The following is a 22,778-nucleotide window of genomic DNA, read 5'->3' as shown; positions in this document are numbered from 1 at the left end:
TGGTGACTGCAGGTAGGTGCCACCCCTTTATTGAAGACCATCGTGCCTGGCGGGGGGCCTCCAGATGACCATTCTCTTTGTTTTATAATCTTTATTTTTGGCCCTTCAAGCCTAGAGGCCTATCTGCTCTTGCTTCACCAACTTTTGCTAGTTTTTCTTGACCCAGCTCACACCTTTAAAATTGTCCCTTTAATAAAATCTCCTTGAATAGTCTGTATGAGTGTGTCATCTGTTCCCTGCAAGGGCCCTGACTCATCTTGTTAACATGGGGTATCTGGGGGAAGGGATTGTAGACATGAGAGACAGTGAATGGAGGGGAGAGGAGAGAGAGATGGGGAAGCCACGCCAGAAAGAAAAAGAGAAAAAACACACTTATGGAGTCCAGTAGTTTATGTAAATCATGGGGACATATAGAATGAAGTTAAATAAAATAATAAAAAAGGAGAGGATTTAAAAAGCACTCCCCTGTCCCCACCCCTTCTCTCCAGCAGTGGCGCTATAAGGAGGTTTTCTCTCACTCACTCCTTTTTGCCCACCTTTCCCTAAGCCCAGAATAGGAAGCTCAATGGGCTCCACTTCCTTGCTCTCACCCCAGATGAATGGCATGAAAGGGGCAAGGTCAATGTGAGTACACACAGGACAGGGAAGGAAGACACAGCCCTGGACATGGGGAACCTCCTCGGATGCTCCAGCCACAGCAGGATTTTCTCCTTTATTTTACACACTCAGCGCTTTTCTCCTCACAGGCTTTATTCCTGCTGGTCATTCTGCTTGGTCCTTCGAAAGTCCTGTTCAGGGCTTCCCTGGTGGCGCAGTGGTTGAGAGTCCGCCTGCCGATGCAGGAGACACGGGTTCGTGCCCCGGTCCGGGAAGATCCCACATGCCGCGGAGCGGCTGGGCCCATGGGCCATGGCCACTGAGCCTGCGCGTCCGGAGCCTGTGCTCCGCAACGGGAGAGGCCACAACAGTGAGAGGCCCGCGTACCACAAAAAAAAAAAAAAAAAAAAGTCCTGTTCATTATCTTTCCTCCCCCCAAAAGTTTCCCTAGAGCTCCCTCTCCCTACTTTTCAGATGTTAATCACTTTTCCCATCTCTTCCCTTTTTTATATATCTGTTATCCCTTTTTTTCAACGGTAGGCCAATTTTTGGTCTGTTTTAGGCACTAAAATGGGAGCTCTTTAAAGGCAGGCACTGGGTGCAATGCTCATGCATAACTCTGGCACCTAGCACCTAGCCCAGGGGCAGGCACTCCGAAAGTATTCACTGATTGTGCGTTGAATCGAATTGATCTGTAGAGATTTCTCAAGGGACTAGACCTCTAAGCTGAACCAGGCCACTTTGTTACCTTATGTATGATGACTTATGGAGAGGAGGGGTAATTTGCTTGAAGTCTCGGAGCCAGCATTAGCAGAGCTGGTCTGGAGCCCCTAGTCCTGCGCCTGTTTTGAGGACACACGCGGCCTCTCGTGGTCGGAACCCTCTCCCTGCCTTCCCGCTCATGCCCTCAGCCTCAGGGCTCCCAGCTGGAGAGGTGAATGGCTACAAGTGGTTCTTTCTCTTGCCACGCTGCACTATCTGGCTTCTCGTTTGGCTCAGACTTGCTCCTCTGCGCCTGACAATCTCCACTCTAGGATGGCTGCCTGTTACCAGTCCTGCAGGGAGAGGCAGTGGAGGTCCCTGTCTCCTGGGCCCTGACATGTTATCCTTTCCAGAAATCTAGAGTGAAGCATGTGATGTTGACACTCCTGTTTTATTTCAGGAGGGAGAGGGGCAATTCACCCTGCATGAATAACCAGAAAAGAAATGCTCAGGCTTCAGAAAATTTATATTCCTTCTAACCCAAAGGCTTGTTGCAAATATCTCCCTAAAGAAATGATGGTCCTGGTGATTTATGGCCCAAAGCTGACTGCCATCCAAAAGGATTATTAGACACTCTGGGCCTAAAAAGTAAGTTCATGTCATACATACATATACACAGATACACATTCTTCCTCTCTCTCTCTCTCTCTCTCTCTCTGTCTCTTTCTCTCTTTCTCCCATTGAAACCTAGACACAACCTCCCTTATTAGGCTGCAGACTTGCCAGGGTCCATGATACCACTGTGGCATTAGAATTCATCTCACTGTCACTTAAAAAGACTATCATTATGGGTGTCCTGATCCCCTGAACAAGAGTCATTCTGGGCTATACTTTGAAAACCATGAAGAACTGTACAAATATGAGCTCTCAAGGTTAAGATCATTATCTAGGTAATTCATAAGGGAAATTCTCTTGTCTCAATTGAATAATTTAAGGAAAAACATTTTGACTTGAATCGCCCGGATGATTACTTGAGTTCTCCAACAACCATTGTTTGTATTGACACAGCTTTTGAAATTTGGAAAGGAATTCTGTCACAAACGTAAAGTTGGAAACTTCTTTTTCCTGGATGTGAGTCTTTGCAGTATCTTTTAATAATCCTTCAGACTCTTCAGACTGGCTTTCCTATGACCAGAGTTCTCAGGTGGGTTAGAAGTAAAACCCAGCGCTTATTAACCAACCCTGTCCCTCTTTACCTGAGGGACAAATGAGCATAGGCAAACAATACCTTTAAACACATAGGGTGGTGCACACCTTTATTTACTAGCTAGAAACGAGAGTTATCTGCTGGGCAGTGTGACAAAATTGCTTTGTGATTTCTGGTTCTCCAAAGAGGAAGAGGGAACACAATTCCTCCCCAAGAACTCTTTGGTTTGGCAGTTGGGATTGTTTGAGTTGTGATAAAGGCTAATATTTATCCAACCAGCTTCCCAAATCTGACCTGCTACTTGGAATCTGCTCAGTAGTGACCATTTGGTTATCTCAGAGCCCTGTTTGTTATCACAGCCAAGAACCCAGGCTGGTATGAAATACCAGTATATCATCCCTCCAGGACTGGATTGTTGAGTCATGTGGCAAGGCCTGAAGGGAGGTTTCCAGTTTAATTCATTCTAGTTCGTAGAACAATAATTTACAAAACAATGAAATCTAGGAGTTGACTGTGGGTTTAGAAACCAGTTAATGGTCCCAAAATATAACAGATGAAGAATAAGATGCCTGGAGAGGATTAATGACTTACTTGGGTCACGTGGCTCGTTAGTTGCAAAGTCAAGCTAGAGTTGTCTTGGCTAGTGTTAACGTTAATAAGAACGGTGTGCCAGGCACTGGGCACTTTGCATGGCAAGTAATAGAAGATCTATCTTCAAGTGGCTTCGTTTATAAAGGAAACACATTTACGTATGGTCCCAGTAGGGCTGGCTTCAAGGTTTGATTCAGTGGCTCAAATGAGTAATTAGAGTGGAACTTGGCTTCTCTCTCTTCTTTCTGAGCCCTCCTTCCTTAGCATTGGCTCTCTTCCAGGAAGACCTTTTCCTTTATGCCTGTAGAATCACTGACAGCAACTGGTGGGGCTATAGACTCCAGGGTTCAAATTCAGTAGATAGTAGAATGTGTGCTTTGCATGTAGCTCCATGATAAGTCTCCATTGGTCCCACTGGCCTGATTTGTTTTTTGTGCCCATTGCTGAACCAGTCACTGTGACCAGCGGGATGGGATTTGTTGATCTATTTAAGTCAATCGGGCACCCTCCTGGGAATGGATTCAGAGCCAAATCCATCTACATCCACACAACTTACTGTCCATTTTAACCTGACTACTATTTGGCTGCCTTCACTAATGTGACTACTATTCCACTGTCTTCATCAATGTAGTGATGAAGATAAAAGTTGCAGTTTATTGTTCATTTCAGGAAATTCCTGCCTAGTCTTTATAAACAAACAAGCAAAACAAACACAATTTAAATAAACATCAAACTTTGAATTTTCAATAAATAGCATCAAATGATTGTCAATTCTCTAAGACTCTTCGAAACTCTGCCTCAAAATACTTGATTGTCTACCAGTCCCAAACTCTTATATCATGATCCTTATCTAATCCTAATCAAGCCTCCCCCGCGTTGAAAGACTATCTTAAACCAGACTTCAGAATATTATAAACATCCCAACTTTGCCCCTGTGATGTTAGTAAGCCTCTCTCATGGTGGTATTCTCCCTTACCTTGATAAAAATATACTCAGCTTTGTCTTATCCTCTGTTTATTTTGGTGATATTTCCAGGGAGTCAGCATTCAGGATTAATTCCACTCAAAACACTTTACTGAGGAATTCAGGGTAGAGTTAAAAAGAGAGAAGAGGGATGGATGATGGGGACAATGAACAAATGTTTACACATGCTCCATGAGTGGGGCTCCAGCCTTTATATCTTACATAGGTAAATAATTGAGGAAATGGAGTGGACAGATCAGGCATTTGACATCGCTCATTTGGCATTTATTTTAGGGAAGGAAATGAATGAGAAGCCAGATGAGCAACAGGGTGATAGATGACAACATAGACTCAGTTGGGAAGATATGAATGCATGGTCTTCCCTACAGTGTGTCCCCACTGCCCCTCAAGAGCCTGAGAGATTTAAGACAATGTCTTTAACATTAGGAAGAGTCTGGCTTTATTTCGAGGCAGCAGGAAGAACACTGAGCTTGAAGTCAGAGACCCTGGGTTCCAGCTCTGGTCTCCTTCACTTACTAGTTGTATGGTCGTAGGTAGTCATGGCACACTCCCTCTCTGAACCTAAGTGTCCTTCTTTGTAGAGTGAGAAAGGTAAAACTCATCTTATTTTATTTTGGAGATGGAAAGTAGATAATAAACATGAAAGGAAAATTCTAAATGCAGAAATACCATATAGATGTTCTTACTCATTATTAATTTTGCTAGCCATCAACAAATTCTTACTCAGTTGCTACTGTAACCAATTTGGCTAAACTCTGGCAGGATTTAGAGTTTAGGTCACTAGGACAGAGAATATCTAACTGCCCCAAACCAGGTCCACAACCTTGGCGCTGCACAATTTCCCCATTTGTAAGGAACCGAATTTCTCCTGCTTTAATTCCCAGGTTCGTCAGTGGAAAGAGCACAGTACTTAGAGTCAGAGAAACAGGGTCTGAGATCTGATATGACATTTCCTGGATATCTAGTTTTGGACAAGTTACTTAGTCTGTTGAAGCCTTAACTTGTTTATATGTAAAATGTCTAAAAAGCAGCCAGTTCATATGCTGTTGCAAGGATTGTATATGAGTAGACTTTCAGTACAGGTGGTCCAATTTGAATCTGATAGTTAAGTCATGTTCTGTGTGATGTTTTTGTGACAAAATTACACTTTTGTGTTTGGACACCTTAGTCCACCAGTGACCCCAGAGAAAGGAGACACATGAGGGAGTGCCTCCGTGTCACCGTGAAGCTAATTGATTACAGCAATGAGAACTTTTGTAATCCTAAGGATGAAACATCCGGTGACTATTTCAGGGATAATTACTATGTCTTATAATTGCAGGTATTCCTGTACAGGACATTTCCTGGTACTCTGGAATTCTCACAAAGTGGCAGAGGTTGGGATAGTTGCATTTCATGAGATAGTTTTACATAGCAAAGCATTTCACAATGGTATGTGTTTCTCCCTCCCACACAAAGAACCCTGGTGAAATGTCCCTTCCCTTCATGGTAGGCCTTATTTTCCCTCAACAGACTGCTCAAGGATACACATGAATTGTCTTGAATGTTGGCAGCAGTGTGGTTCTGTCTGTACAGTTAGCAGAAAGCATGGTTCTGTCTGGATGGCTAATGATTTGTGTGGGTTATTTAATTAACGTGATAGTGTAGATTTTGTGGTAGAACAAAATGAAAGTTGTATTCAGTTTAAAAATTTAAGAATCATAGAGAAGAAATTCATTTTACTAAGGACTCTGTGTTCTTCCATTTAAGTGGAAGGAGAGAGGACCAGGAACGTGGAGCCTTGGGGTTCTCTAGTTATCCTGGATCAGCTCAGCATATCTTGTGCATGGTGAAAGAAATTCTGGTGGTCACTGCTGGTCAAGTGTCAAGATGGGATAGCCCAATGGTCAATATAATGATGAAGGGGTTAAAACAGCATGGCACTGAGATACACAGGTTGGGAATGAAGGGAAAAAATGAGAGAGATGGAGAAAAGAAAATCATGTCTAAAGAAGAGTTTGCTTTTTTGTTGTTGTATTCTTCCAAATCTTTGCATTGATTCCTTTGAGAAAACCTAGAGTGCAGATCTGCATTAATTCTTAAGGCTTTTAGAGTTTAAAGCTGTTACTGAATACAATTCCATGTAGAAATTGGCCCATGTAAGGATACAACCCATGGGAGGGTTATGATTACGAATTCTTAAGGGAGATCCTCCCCTCTACTTTCTACCAGAATATGAGATGTGCAGTTTTCTTTGCAGTCCTCATGGAAGCCAAGTGGATGTCTAGCTCACCATTACAATGAGGGTGTAGACATCTGGAAGCCCAACTTCATGGATTTTTATTAGACTCCTTAGAATTCTAGGCTTATCTTCTTTCATTCACTTACCATGAGGCAGCAAAATGATGCTCATATTCATCAGGCTTGGCAAATGCCTTTGAAGTGAAAGCTGGTTCCAGGGCTCTACTGGTCTTTCTGAGTTTCCACCTTTATTCAATCCCTCATATGAATATTCCTTTATTTCTTAACAACTTATTTACTGGATGTCCTAGCCAGAGCAATTAGGCAAAAATGAAAGGAAAGAAAGAAAGAAAGAGAGAAAGAAAGAAAGAAAGAAAGAAAGAAAGAAAGAAAGAAAGAAAGAAAGAAAGAACGAAAGAAAGAAAGAGAGAAAGAAAGAAAGAAAGAAAAGAAAGAAAGAAAGAAAAAAAGAAAGGAAGGAAGGAAGGAAGGAAGGAAGGAAGGAAGGAAGGAAGGAAGAAAGAAAGAAAGAAAGAAAGAAAGAAAGAAAGAAAGAAAGAAAGAAAGAAAGAAAGAGAGAGAGAAAGAAAGAAAGAAAAGAAAGAAAGAAAAAAAGAAAGGAAGGAAGGAAGGAAGAAAGAAAGAAAGAAAGAAAGAAAGAAAGAAAGAAAGAAAGAAAGAAAGAAAGAAAGAAAGAAAGAAAGAAAGAAAGAAAGGAAGGAAGGAAGAAAGGAAGGAAGGAAGAAAGAAAGAAAGAAGGAAGGAAGGAAGGAAGGAAGGAAGAAAGAAAGAAAAGAAAAGAAAGAAAAGAACAAAAGACATTCACATTGAAAAGGAAGAAGCAAAACCATCTCTGTTCTAAACAACAGAAGAAAAATAGACTGAAAAAGAAAATGAACAGAAGCTCTGGGATGATAACAAAAGACCTAATTGGAGTCTTGTAAGCAGTGTCAACACAGGATCCTACACTCTGCCAAAATATCCATCAATCAACATGTTGCAATTGACACTTATAGAACAATACACATTCCTTTCAAGGGCCCACAGAATATATGCAATATATATCCTAAGATATAATACAAACCTTAAAAAATTTAAAAGAACAGAAATCATATAGAATACGTGCTTTTACCACAATGGACTCAAAGCAGAAATCAAGGACAGGAAGATTAGAGGAAAATCTCCAAATACTTTGAAACTAAACTACACACTTCTAAATAATCCATGGGTCCAAGAAGAACTCTCAACAGGTATCTGAAAAATTACATTGAACTGAATGCAAATGGAAATACAACATATCAAAATTTGTGGGATACAGCTAAAATAGTACTGAAATGAAAACTGATGTACAAATTAGAAAAGAAGAAGAGGCTCAAATCAATAATCTAAGCTTCCATCTCAAAGACCTAGGGGAAAAAAAGCAAAATAACTCCAAAACAAGCAGAAAGAAGTAGATAACAAAGACAATGGCAGAAATCAAAGAAATTGAAAACAGAAAAATGATAGAGAAAATCAATGAAACAAAGAGCTGGTTCTTTGGAAAGATCAATAAAATTGACAAAATTCTAGCAAAACTGGCAGAGGGAGAGAGAGAGAAAGAGAGAGAAAGGAGAATATTCAAATGATCAATATCAGGAATGAAACAGGGGGTAACGTTACAGACCTTGCAAATAACCAATGAACAATAAGGAAATACTACAAACTATACACATACATAGGACATCATGGACGAAATGGACCAATTCCTTCAAAAATACAAAGCACCACAACTCACTCAATAGGAAATAAATAATTTAAGTAGCTTTACAACTATTAAGGAAACTTAATTTGTAATTTAGAAACTAAAAAAAAAAAAAATCTCCAGGCCCAAATGGTTTCACTGGAGAATTTTACCAAACATTTAAAGAATTAACACCAGTTGTGCACAACGTCTTCCAGAAAATAGAAGAGGAAGAAATACTTCTCAATTCATTTTATAACATATGCATAGTGCTGGAATTCTAGCCAGCACAGTAAAGAAAAAAAAAAAAAAAAAAAGGAAATAAAGGGTGTACACATAGAATACATGGAGATTCTGATCTCTCTTGCTGGTGAGAGTATAAAATGGTACAGACACACTGACAAACATTTTGGCAATTTTAAAAAATCTAATATGCCAATACTATGTATCTCAGCACTCCTGGGCACTTTTCTCAGGGAAATGAAGACTTATGTTCACTCAAAAACCTGTAGACAAATGTTCATAGCAGCTTTATTCATAATGGCTCCAAACTGGGAATAACCCAACTGTCCTTCGACAGGTGAGTGGTTAAACAAGCTATGGTACAACTATACCATGGACTACTATGCAGCAATCAAAAGGAACAAACTACCTATACATGCAACAATGTGGGTGAATCCCCTAGAGTATCACACTGAGTGAAAAAGCCAATTCCAAAGGTTATATACTGTTTGATTCCATTTATCTAACATTCTTGAGATGACAAAATTATAGAACTGGAGAATAGATTAGCGGTTGGCAGGGATGATAAAAGGGGTAGGGGCAAGAATAAGTGTGACTATAAAGGGGCCACATGCGGGATCCTTGTGGTGGTGGAAATGTTCTGTGTCTTGATTCTATCAAGGTCAATATCCTAGTTGTGATACTGTACTATAGTTTTTCAAGATGTTACCATTGAGGGAGATAGCGTAAAAAGTGCATTAGAGATTTCCCTGTATTATTTCTTACAATTGCCTAAGAATCTACAATCCTTTGAAAAGAAAAAAAAGTGTTTTCAAAAATTAGATCAATTAGGATACCCAACTTCATGTGACAAAAGGACTTGCCAGCTGCTGCTTGACAACAAGTACATGGACTGATCTGACACTGCCAACAGATGTCCTTTGTGCAGCCTGTTTGGTAATTATATATACTTCATGGATTCCATCGTAATTACAGTGGGACTCACACTGTATTTCCCATGCCAGAAATCACCTTATTCCCTGAGTAATTACTCAGGGTCAGACACCTTTGGCAGTGAAGGGTTTGCGATTGATGGCTGACCAACTGTCAAGAAATCAACAACTCAGCTTAATTTGGAGGCAGGGTTGGGCAGTGGTCCACACTCCTTATATGTCAACTAAAATAGCTGGGGGAAGTGCAAAGAGTGTTCTAACAATAAGTGTGTATTTGTTTTCAAGAATGATAGATCCCAGATAGTGCTTAATTTCCCTATTTATGGCAAAAAAAAAAAACAGCTCAAGGAGGACATGATGATAACTCATTTGCATATGGTCATCGTCCATCTTCACTTGTTTCCCAAAGCGGAACTTCGGCAGGAATCCTTAGCTCAGAGTTCTCCACAAGAGAGGCACTCCTTGGTTGACTGCCTGCTGGGTTCAGGGTATGTCACAGACTTCATTCCACTGAAGCCTCGCAGCGCTATTATGACATCCATTTTCCAGAAGGAAAATCTAAGGCTCCAGGAAAGTAAAGCGACTTCCCTGAGGTTGCAAGTGGAGTTAATGAGAGCTGAAAGTTGATCCTAAGTCGCTCTCACCACAAAATTCTATTGGTCATTTTTTTGCACCGTGGTAGCAGGTGTTGCTCCAACTTCTCTAAGACATTGGTCTCAGAGCTGAGAATAACAGCAGGTCTAGAGAGGAAGCGCCTTGTATTGTGAAAAGAGCACTGGATTTTGAGATCTCAATTTCAGATTCTTGTATTGCCTTCAGCTCTGAGGCTTTTACATAAAGCCCTTCACTTCTGTGAGCCTCGGTTTCTTCGTTTGTGAAATACTTATTGCAACAATTAAATTAGGTAAGAAATGAAAAGTATAGCATAGGGCTTGGCCCCTAGTTTAATACCTGATGGACATTGCAGTTGCTGTTAGGGATTCCTTGAGCTTAGGACGGGGCAGGGCAGACACTCTGGCTCTAGCTAATCATTAACCCCTAGCTTGCAACAGGTACCTCTAGGCCACCTGCTTTTCAGGGATCTGTTCCAGGAACACACAGGGTAGGAGCCTCCGCATTTCCTCTTTGGAGGTGGCAGCCTCAGGGCCTAACGTAGCTCTCTTAGTTTCTGCCAATCCATGCGATCCAAAGGGAACCTCACTGACCTAAATGTTATCTTCTCCAGAAGGCTTCCAGAGCTGGGATCCCTCAGCTGTTTGCTCCTCTCTCTCTCAAGCCAAGCTCACATGGCATTCATTGTGTGTCTGCCCCCCTATAAGGATGCCAAGGCCCTGAGAGCCGTTGCTGGCTTCAACGTTGTGGTTTTAGGCCAAGCACAGGGCCTAGAAAAGCGAAGGCAGGAAATGCATGTTTAAAAAGAAATTGACAAATGACAAGCACACGTATGATCTTCCAGAGGCTCTGCTGGCTGTGGACCGGTACTGGTCTGCGGCCTCTTAGGAAACGGGCCGCACAGCAGGAGGTGAGGGGCAGGCGAGCGAGTGAAGCTTCACCTGCCGCTCCCCATCGCTCCCCATCTCTTGCGTTACCACCTGAACCACCCCTCGACCCCAGTCCATGGAAAAACTGTCTTCCATGAAACCGGTCCCTGGTGCCAAAAAGGTTGGGAACCGCTGCTTTAGAGGGATTAATGTCGGTACTCACTGCCCTGGTGGTGTCTGATGTCAGAGGGAGAATGGGGGTGTGGGTTGGCCCCAGCTGCAGGCATTTTGTGTTGGGCAAACAGGAACCTTTCCAGCAGAGCCGATGTTATCTTATCACACCTGTTAATTTTCATATTTGGCACTGAGTATGTATAAAGAACTTTTCACATGGGACTCAAAGTGCTCTGACACCGGGCTCACCTCTGTGACATTCTCTTGTGTTGTCAGCATCTAGTTTTTATTTCCTTCCTAGAAGCAGAATCACAGCCTGCTTCTCAGCTTGAGCTCCTAGACCGTTGGCAGGACCAACAGCAGTGGCAGAGGAGGTCTTCACCCAGTTACTTCCACAATTTTCTGATGTCTTGGTAGAAGACAGAGGCCATGCTGTTGCGGTTGCTGGTGGAGAGTGTGGATCAGGGAGAGTCCGGTACGGGAGAGGCATCCTTTACCTCTTCCTCTTTCCTCTCTTCCCCGCTGAGGAGACACCGTGGTTTTGAACCCCAGCTTGGTCACTCTCCAGTTATTGACTTCGTGCAGAAAAGTCTGACTGTGAGTTTCTGAAGCCTTAAAATGGGGATAATACCAGTCATCCTTATAGGGCTGGGGAGAGGGTTTATCTATCAGCTCTGCAGTGTCTGTTGACACTGCTACGTGCCCGCTATGTGCCAGGCACTGCTGAAAGTGCTGGGACTACTTCAGGGAACACATTAAACAAAAATGTCTGCCCTCATGGTTCTTACATTCTAGAAGGGGGAGACAGGCAGGGAACAACACAATAAGTAAATTATGCAGTATATTCGAAAGTGATAAGTGATGCTGGAGAAAATTACGGCAGCAGGGATATGAGTGCTGGGAAGAGGGGGTATGCAGTATTAAATAAAGTGGTCAGTGAGGTACGGGGCTCACTGAGATGCCATTGCAGAACAGACTTGAAGTTGGTAAGAGGTGAGCCATTCAGATACCTGCTGGAGAGCGTTCCAGGTAGAGGGAAGAGCAAGTGCAGAAGCCTTGGGACTGGAGTGTCCCTGAGTGTTTGTGGAACTGCAAGGGGCTTTTACAATTGCATGTGAATGTGCAATTACCTAACCCCCCAAATTTTAAAGATATTTTTAAAGTTCAATTTAAAAACTCAGATCTATTAGGATACCCAAGTTCATGCAATAAAAGGGCCAGAGGCAAGGTAGTCAAGGGAGAGACGTGAGACATGAGGTCCAGGAGGTATGGGGCAGAATGCATAAGACCTGCAAGTCATTTGAGCATTTTGTTCAGAAGAGAGAACTGATCTGACCTGAGACTTAAGAAGACTCCTCTGATTGCTGCAGTGAAGGAGGCTGTAGGCTGACAAGTGAAGTAGCAAGGAGGCCACTTAGCCAGTGAGGGTTGGAAATGATCTGTGTAGAGTATATGGTAGTGTTGAGAATGGAGCCTGGCAGGTGATGCGGTATCAGTAAATGTTAGTGTGACTATTCTATATTGCTAATAAGAGACTACACACCACGACCTGGTGTACCTGGTCTCCATGCAGGTGATGAATACACTCAACCACTGGTTCACCTTGGCCATGGAAACCCGATGTGCTCTTTAGAAGAACAGTCTCCTTTGCCAGTGGGGCAAAGTAATAAAATAAATCCATGATTTCTGTAGTTAGACAAGTCTATACTAGAATCCTGGCTCTAAAACTTTCTCTATGACCTTGGGAAAATTCTTTCACATCTTCTTGAGCTACAGTCTCCTCTCTGGCAAACTGAATAATAACAGTCCCCTCCATATAGGGTTATTTCACAATAACTGATTATAATGACACATATAAAGTGTCTGGCAATAGTATGCACTCAAAACGCTAGTTCTATTCGCCATCCCTCATGCTCATTCATGCAGAACTTACTTAGAGTCTATATTTCTCTAAGTGGTGCTTATTTCTTTTAAGTATTTTCTGATTCAGAGTCCTTCTGAAATAAAAAGTCTTTAATGTTTACTAAACTTTCATGTTCGATAAAATAGTCTCTCTAATTTTAAAAGGATGAATCTTGGAGGTGTATACTAATCACTCCTGGCCAAATGCCTGTGGGAAGCTTGTTTGTTCAGATTATAAGCCTGACCCAGCACCTAACTGAGTGCTGGGCACATATTAGGTGCTCAATAACTGTTGACTGAATGTGTCAGGCTATAATCAAGGACCCACTACTCACGTAACTGATGGCATCTTACCCTAATGATAGGCAGAAGGGAAGCTAAGGGATAATTAGAATAATGATACTTTGTACCCCCAGAAGTTTTCAATGTATTCATTAAATTGATTCTTACAGTTTTTTAAAAATTGGTCTTTTAAAATGTGTTTCTACATTACACAATTTTAGACCCTCAACATGAAAGCATTGAATTTGGAGTCCAAAACTCTGGGCTGTCATTGAGGCTTCTCTCTTGGTGCCTGCTGTGTGCTTTAACATGTGACCTATAGTGTCTGGAAAAATAATTAAAATATAAATGATCCTACATCGCAGTGAAGCTGAGAATATCCCAGAAGTGAATGGTCTATGAAAGGCCTTTATGGATCCAAACCAGTGTGTATGCGTGGCTGAGGGGGAACACTGAAGCAAAAACCACTCCTCCCCTTTTCACTGTTTAACACTGAGGTGAAGCTATGTGGGCAACACATAACTGTGGGACACATTTACTTATTATAAATCATTTTCTTCATTTGATTGTTTCCTTGTATGAAAGAGATACGTGCTTGTCATAACAAGACCAATGCACAAAATCTCTCTTTGCCCACCTCTCTTTTCCTTGCCAGACAGTCAAGGTCAATAGACCAAGGTGAATCCTTCCATTTTTTTCTCTTTTCTCATTCACACACAAATATAAAGACACATATAGGGCTCTACTTTTTTTCTGAAATAGAATCATACTATGCTTGTTAGTATATACATGAATATATATGCACATATACAGATAAGAGGTTTATTTCATTGGTAAACAAATGTGGGATCATATTATACACACTTACCTGTATCTGGCTTTCCTCACTCAATAAGACCTCTAGAAAAATCCCTTCCTTACTCACCTGGTATAGTTTAAATTTACTCTTTGCAATGACTGCTAGTTTATGGCTGAGAGAAACCATAAATTACTCAACCATTTCCCTACTGATGGGTATTCTTTTAGTTTCTAGTTGTGAGGCAAGTTACTTCGTTTCTTTATGCCATTCCTTCTTCTACCTAATTCAGCTTAAACCTTTTGCACAGCAAAGGAAACCATCAACAAAATGAAACGACAGCCTATGGAATGGGAGAAAATATTTGCAAATGATGCAACCAGCAAGGGGTTAATATCCCAAATATACACACAGCTAATACAACTAAATATCAGAAAAACAAACAACCCAATCAAAAACTGGGCAGAAGACCTGAATAGACATTTTCCAAAGGAGACATACACATGGCCAACAGGCATATGAAATGATGCTCAACATCATTAATTACGAGAGAAGTGCTAATCAAAACCACAGTGAGGTATCACCTCATACCTGTCAGAATGGCTATCATCAAAAAGTCTACAAATGTTGGAGAGGGTGTGGAGAAAAGAGAACCCCCATACACTGTTGGTAGGAATGTAAACTGGTGCAGCCACTATGGAAAACAGTATGCCGGTTCCTTAAAAAAATCTAAAAATTAGAAATACCATATGATTTACCAATTCCACTCCTGGGTATATACCTGGAAAAAACAAAAACCCTAATTTGAAAGGATGCATGTACTCCAATGTTCATAGCAGCACTATTTACAATAGCCAAGACATGAAAGCAATCCAAGTGTCCATTAGCAGATGATTGGCTTGAGATGGGAGATAGATAGATAGATATAATATGGAAAATTACTCAGCCATAAAAAGAATATCACCATTTGCAGCAACGTGGATGGACCTAGAGAATATTATGCTTAGTGAAATGTCAGACAGAGAAAGACAAATACTATATGATATCACTTATATGTGGAATCTAAAAAATAATGCAAATGAATGTATATACAAAACAGAAACAGACTCACAGACATAGAAAACAACCGTATGGTTGCCAAAAGGAAGAGGGAGTGGGAGAGGAATGAAGAAAGAAAAGAAACTTACAGTGTTTAATGAATAATAAACCCACTGTTAAAGCCCCCCAAAAGCGGGGTTACTAATAGAGCCTAAGGATTAAATAAGAAAATGCATGTAAAACACTTTGCAGAATTCTTGGCACATTCTAAGTATTTAATAAATATTAGCTAATATTATTCCTTTCCACAAAAATGCTTTAATAGAGCCAGCAATCCTTTTTTTTTTTTTTTTTTTAGAGTTCTCATACCCAATTACAGGTTTCTCTTTTCTTACGTTTCCCCTATCCTTTCAATGGAACTCCACTGCAGTCTTCCTCTGTGGCTATTTTAATTGCCCCTTTTTCCTGTTATCTTGGCTTATCCCTGGGGCATGGCAAATCTTCAGCTCAAAATTTCTATTTGTCCTTATTGAGTAAAGATTGTCGGGGAGGAAGAGGCTTCCTGGGCAAGGCAGAGGCCAGGGAGCAGCCTACCTTCTTAGTTGGAGGAAACATCTAAGGGGTTAGTCTACAGTCCAAATGGGCACACTAGTCCAGGAGGGACGTTCAAGTCACATGTGGGGAAGGAGGGCTGAGGATGCTCAGGTATGATGCTTCACTGAGTGCTCAGTCACAAGAGCCCTTGGATCAGGCAATTACAGTATCAGCTGGAAGGTTCTTGGTCACAAACATTTGGCAAGCAGAACCCCATCCACCACTGGGGCTCTCTGGAACAGGTCTTTACCTCTGGCCTGAGCCAGGTGAATTGGAAAAATCCAGACACATAGACTCCATGGTAACAGTGAAATAGCATGCTTGGCAGGGAGACTGAGATAGAAACCCAGTCATGTGAACCAGACTGATGCACAAGGGCTGACGCACAGGACTGGCAGGCACTGGACACCAGAGTCTGTCACCTTCCCTAGGGTTCCCTGAGGCTGGATCCAAGGCTCTCGGGTGTTCTGGGCTGGGCTCAGAGACAGAAGGCAGAGGTCACTGTAGCTGGGTGGGTCTGGAGAAAGAGGAAATAGTGCCATTGTCTTAACCAAACAATCCACATGGCTGTCTGTCGCCAGGCTGTACCTTCCAGACAGGTAAAAAATTAATGATACCCAGTGTGACACTTGCTGTAATAGATGTAAGTGTAGGGATTGTGGTAGCACAGTGAAGAGTTTATACTAGGCCCTCAGCAAATGTTTGTGAATTGACTACTGAATGAAGCCTCTGTGCTTCAGAAACAAACAGTACAGAGCCTTTGCCTTTCCCTGGAGGAGTCAGGAAGTCTTCCAGAATAGTTGGGATGGAGAGGGTCTTACGGCAAAGACGAAATAAAGGAAATTTTCTGCAGAGGGGGCTGTGCCCCTGGGTAAGGCGATAAGAAGGAGTACGAGTGTCTGGAAAAAAACAGAAGTTTGATGTGGTTGGATCACTGTGTGAATGAGACTGAGAGGAAGCAGGAGAGAGAGCTAGAGAAGTGGGTACGGTCCTGCGATAAAAGGCCTTCATTGACAAGCTAAGGAATGTGAATTTTACAGCAAAGAAAATCACTGTCACCAAGAGAAGACAGTGAGAAAGTCAATGACATGGTCAAATACATCAAGCATGTGTTTCTGAGAAGCTAAGTATGAATCAGAGAGAGACATATCAAAGTATTTTTCTGTTCTGTTGTGGTACAATGTTTTTATCTTTATGGCTATTTGAATACGTTTGACTCCTAACACTTTAGCATTTCATGTCTCGGTCTTTGCCACCCTCAAATACTACCAAAATAGTAGGGTGGTCATGACTTAGTATAAGAAGGCCTACCAATGAGGCCATCAGAAACTAAGAAAGGACTGAACATCAGAAAGATTCAGAACACCCCAATCAGGAGAGACGTAATACCACTCCACGGGGCCCCTGAAAGGTTTAGCATTTTTATTGGTTATTTATACCCTGTGGCAAATGAATTTTCTGAGGGTCAGATTTGACAAGGTGGCAGGAGAATGCTAAGGATACTAGCTAGGGAATCAGAAAACTTGAGTTATCCTAATACAAATAACCCCAGAGTAACATGGGCCTTGGGCGCCATGCACTGAGAGACAACAGCCTGGGAAGTTTACTCAATCCAGAAGTTTCTGAAAAATGTGTAAGTTCTCCTCTTTTTTTTCACCAGAGTTGGGAACTGGAATGCCACAACAGGATGAGTAGATCATGAGGTGTCCAGTGCCACCCCTGGAGCATGAGATGATATTTTGGCTACTAATTAGAGCTCACTTCTGCATATCAGGTAATATGGATACTTAATGGAGAAAGAACTATTCGGTCTTTTATATGCTAGGCTCATGGAGCTTTCATCTCCTCTCTCTGTTTTGTTTGGTTATTTATTTGTATCTACTTTTGAAAATAGTTCACTGTCACTATTTTAAAAGAGCACAACAAAATGGAAAGTAATAAAAGTAGAAAGAAAAAGGACAATTTTTTTTACCTTCATACCAGAGACAACCACTGCTGACATATTGTAGTATTTTCTTCTTGCACATTTCCTATACAATTTTCCTGTAGTTGAGCTTCTAAAACTCCCATATGCTATAAGAGGACACCTAGAAAGAACAAGCTCAACATAAGCATAAAATATAGTAATAGCATATCTTTTAAAAAATTATGAAAATATAGGAATCAAGATAACAGTTGAGTCTAATCTAATAAAAATCAATAGAAACCATTACATTTATTTTCCCTTTTTTATCGGCAGAAGCTAAGATTTATTTAGTATTCATTGCCTTAGTCCTAGAAATAAAACCCTGGGAAGTAGGCATTGCGTTGTCACTTTTCAGGTGAGGCTCAGTGAAATTAAGTGACTGACAGAGATTAAACAGCTGATAAGGGGCAGGCCTGGACTTAAGCCCAGGTCTGCTGGACTCCAAAGCCTGTGCATTCCACCTCACCACTCCTGCCACTCTTTATACACTATGCGGCTGCTTTTTACTTGTAGAGTTAAAAAAAAAAAAATTCCTCTTAGGGGGACTTTTAAAATTATCAAGTTCCATTAAGTTTTGTTCTGAAATTCTATAATATATTTTAATAGTGGATGTTTATTATATTTGTGGCTGTCCCTCATCTTTTAAAAAAAAAATAGACTTTAATTTTTAGAGCAGTTTTAAGTTCACAGCAAAACTGAGCAGAAGATACAGAGACTTCCCACGTACCTCCTGCCCCGACACATGCACAGCCTCCTCCATTATCAACATTCCCCACCAGAGTGGTACATTTGTTACAATTGGTGGACCTGCACTGACACATCATTATTATCCAAAGTCCAGAATTGACATTAGTGTTCAGTCTTGGTGTTGTACATTCTATGGGTTTGGACAAATGTATAATGACATGTAGCCATCATGATGGTACACCGTGTAGTTTCACCGCCCTAAAAGTATACTGTGCTCTGCCTATTCACCCCTCCCTCCACATCATCTTTTGACTAGCCTTTCTCTGGGGGCATTCTCCAGACTCCCAGTGTAGTGATCAGAAATCAAATTTTCAGGGGCCCTGGCAGCTAGGTCACAGTGTGTTCTTGGTTTCATCAGCTGGATACATCCACACAGGACTTCAAATTGGAAGTGAGCATTTTGAGGAAATAGAATCTTCCCAGGCATCCCATGTACTCATGTGACTGGTGGCAGAGGTGCAAAGTTTTCACGGGAGCCAGTGATTGCTCGGCTGAGTCGGCATCAGGAATGCTGAGAGTGGAGGTTGCGATAAAGCTAAGTTCTTGGTGTTTCCTCTTTGGCATTGGCAGTGGTGACAGTAAATATCATCTACCCATCAGCCTTTCTATGGAGAGAGAGAGAGAGAGAGAGAGAGAAAGAGAGAGAGAGAGAGAGAGAGAGTGTGTGTGTGTGTGTGTGTGTGTGTGTGTGTGTGTGTTACAGCTTTATTGAGCTATATTCACATACCATACAACTCACTCATTTAAAATGTACAATTCCATGTGTTTTTTTAGTATATTCATAGAGTTATATATCCATCATTATAAGTTTTAGAACATTTTTATTAGCCCCCCCAAAAACTTCACATCTCTTAGCTGTCACCTCTCACTTTCCCATCCCCCCCAGCCCTAAACAACTATGAATCAACTTTCTGTCTATTTGCCTATTCTGGACATTTCATATAAATGGAATCATACAATATGTGGTCCTTTGTGATTGGCTTCTTTCACTTGGCATAAAGTTTTCAAGGTTCGTTGATGTTGTAGCCAGGATCAGTACTTCATTTCTTTTTGCTGCCAAACAATAATCCATTGTATTGTGGTTTTGAACACTGTTCCTGGAAGTACAGCCACGAATCTGTTTCTCTAGCTTTTCTAAGGATTCTTTGACATCCTTTTAAATATCTTTTAATAAATCCATTTTCTGCTTAAATTAGCCAGAGTGGATTCTGTTGTTTGCAACTAAGAACACTCACTGATACATTTGGGGTCTATTAAGATTGTGATTTAAAAGTTACTTAGACCAAGCCAACCATAAACTATATAGTCTCTAAGGGCCATTCAAGCTCTGGTGTTCTATGAGTCTATAAACTTGAGACCACATGAAATGGTAGCTGGCCTCTGAGAGCAGGCTCTCTTAAGACTGAACTTGGTTAGGACAAGAACTTCTCCTGCCTTTGTGCTGACTCCTTGCTGCCCACCTTCTTCCATAGGAGATCCCAGTCCCCACTCACCTCCGCACCTATAGCTCCTCTACCTTTAGCCAGGGCTCTCTTCCAAGCCCCAGCCTCATATCTCCAACTCCTTAGTCTCTCTCGCCTTTCTTCAAATCCCACCTGGCCAAGGCAGAACTCTTCACCTTTCCCGCCATACAGTTTCTTTTCTGCCTTCTTCATTTTCTTTGGTGGTGTCAGCATTCTCTTGGCCAAGGATTGAAATATCACAGTCAGCTTTGCTTTTTCCTTTTTCTCTAGTGACTTGCTCTTTATGTCCCCAAATTACCAAGTCCTGCCTTTTCTTCCTGTGTGATAGGTTCCTTATATTCTTTCCTTTTTGTTCCCATTTCAACCACTGCTATATCCAGGCTTCCATTAGCTCACCCCAGATGCCTTAAAAGAACTTTCAAATGGGATTCTGCATCTAGCTTCTCTCTAATGCAGTGAGTGGACTCCAAACTTTAGATCATGTACCCCTATCAGTAAAAATTTTGATGTCTCTCTGTCTCTCTTGCTCTGTCTCTCTCTCTCTCTCTATGAGACAGAGAGAGACACACACACACACACACAGAGAACATAAATATAATACTTTAAAAATATATTTGCCTTTAAAACATATACACAAAAATACTTTTCCCAAGGATTAGATTTAGAAAATAGCAAGGAGATGTTATAAACATTTTCTTCCCATGACACAGTGGATAATCTTGCCCATCAGCTGCCAAGACCGTTGCTCTCATTGGCTCTCTATGCTGGTGCCAGAGCAATCTTCACACTGCAGATCTGTCTAGGTTGGTTCCCTCTTCAAACCTTCCGAGGCTCCCTTCCGAGGTGAAATGAACTTCTAATCATCTATTGCACTCCTTTCCCTCGCAGCCCCTTCCTCGGTTTTCGCTCAAGACAAGTCTGCTCAGGCTGGTTGGTTGGTTTCTCTGCACAAGCCCAAGACAGTGCAGCCTCCAGGACCTCCTTCCTGCTCCTGCCCTCCCACCTCAGAGAGCCACCCCCATCCGTCCATACCTGAGCCTCACTCATCAGAACACACACCCCATGTTGTGTCAAATGTCTGGTGAGTTTTAACAAAAATCTCTTAGATCTAGTTATTGAAACTTCCAATAATCAAATGACTTTGACATGCACATGACACTTACATTTCTTATCATCAGCCCCCTTTTCCAAGGGAAAATTGAATTTCACAAAAGTTGAGGGACTTGCCCAAATTCACAAAGCTGTAGAAGCCTTGCTAGATCTGGTATCCAGATTTGGCTGGTGCCAGACCTCATGCTTTTCCCACCATCCACTGTTCCTCTGGTAGAATAAGAAACAAAAATGACTATTCAATTTAGTCCAGCCCCTGGGGCCTCTCCTCAACCCTGCACTAGTCACCAGCCAGAGCCCCTTTTCCCTTCAAATTCAAGGTTCCCAAGTGGGGATAAGACATTCACACTACCCACTTCACAGGGCTGCTGGGGGTATTAATGAGCTAATGTTTGCAAAATACTTTGAGCTTCAAGAAAAGCCAGGCGCCAAAGAACTACAAAGGGTTATTAAGACGCTAGACTTTAAATCCCCTTAACAAGCTCCCTCCCCTCAGAGCTAATCTGCTGTGGATCCTCCTTTCCCTCCTAAAGCCCTGGATAGTTGCTCACCTCTGTATCTTGAGGGTGAGAGTAATGTCTTTTCTGCTTTCTCCAACTTTCTTCGCTTATTAATCCTTGAGCCACAGGTATTTTAATGGCATGTGGAATCCTTCTAATGTTTAGAATCTTATCCTGATAAGGGCCCTTCAAGAACATGTAGCCCATGCTTAGATCAGGACAAAAGGCTCAAGGCGAAATAGGTGCATGCCCAGAGATCATGGCAGGATCAGAAGCCATGAGCCTTGAGTTACACACAGCCCATGCGCTCAGGAGCAAGACTGGAGAGGCTACACCATCTGTCCCTCACTCCTTTCTCAACTCCATCAGTGGGATCTGGGATTGGGTCTAGGCTGGCAGGGTCCCCAAAGACATTTACCCAGTCCTAGCCCAAGTCTAGATCCTCAGATGGGGAAGAGCAGTGTGTTGGAGGGAAAGAACACACACCGGATCTCACACCCCTGAGTTCCTTCTCCAGCTCCCTCCTCTTTTTCACTGTGGAATATTGGGCTGGAATTGGTTGATGGGCTCTAGTTTTCTGACCCCTGTTCTGAAGCACAAGCCTGAGCATGTCACTTCCACGCTCAATGCCCTCCAATTGTCCTCCCATTGCCTGCAAGGATCAGAGCTTTGGCAATAGGGATGTTCTCTGCCTCATCGCTTGCCTTTGGCATTTCTGTCAATCCCTGGAGATTCTTCGGACACGCATGTCTGCATGTTTTCCTCACCCCTGAGTCTTGTCTTCTCATGTACAGCTCATTCTTTTCCTCAGAGCAAACTCCCTCATCTTATTGGCCTGAAGAACTCTTTTACTCAACCCGAAGTTCAAAAGTTCCCTTCTTTTTTGACCTTTCTAGAGACTCCTCCACTTATAAGTTAATTCTACAACATGCGTTGTGTGTCAGAATCCAGAGAGGCAGGGATGAGTGCGACCCGAGGCCTCCCGGAGCAGAAGTGTAGCTACGTGTCTGTAAGAGTGCTGTGACAGAGGAGAGGGCAGAATGTGGGGAAAAACAGAGGTGCTGGTCATAAGATAAGTGCCAAGAAAAGCTCTCTGAAAGAGGTGGAGACTAAGCTGGAGTCCCGAAAGGTATAGGATTTAGCCAGAAGGAGGACAGAGGATGAGAAGTAGAGAGAATCAGACAAAGCCGGCAGCACATGTGCAGATGAAGGATTCTTGAAAGGTTTGTAAGTCTGTATGTCTCCCCCAACAGGATAACAATTCTTCCTTATTCGCTAATGGAGAGACAGCACAGCTTAGGCCAGGGATCAACAGACTATGGCCCATCACCTGTTTTTGTATATGGTTTGTGAGGTAGGAATGGTTTTACATTTTTTTTAATGGTTGAAAAAAAGCCAGCAAAATATTTTATGCACATAAACATTCTATAAAATTCAAATTTCAGTGTCCATAAAGATAGTTTTATTGGAACACAGCCATGCTTATTGGTTTTCGTACTGTCTACGGCTGCTTTCATGCTACAACAGCA

Source organism: Kogia breviceps, chromosome 8, assembly GCF_026419965.1.
Source record: "Kogia breviceps isolate mKogBre1 chromosome 8, mKogBre1 haplotype 1, whole genome shotgun sequence".
Classification (NCBI taxonomy): Eukaryota; Metazoa; Chordata; class Mammalia; order Artiodactyla; family Physeteridae; genus Kogia; species Kogia breviceps.
The sequence above is the reverse complement of the archived record's forward strand: the minus strand, read 5'-3'. Positions refer to the sequence as shown.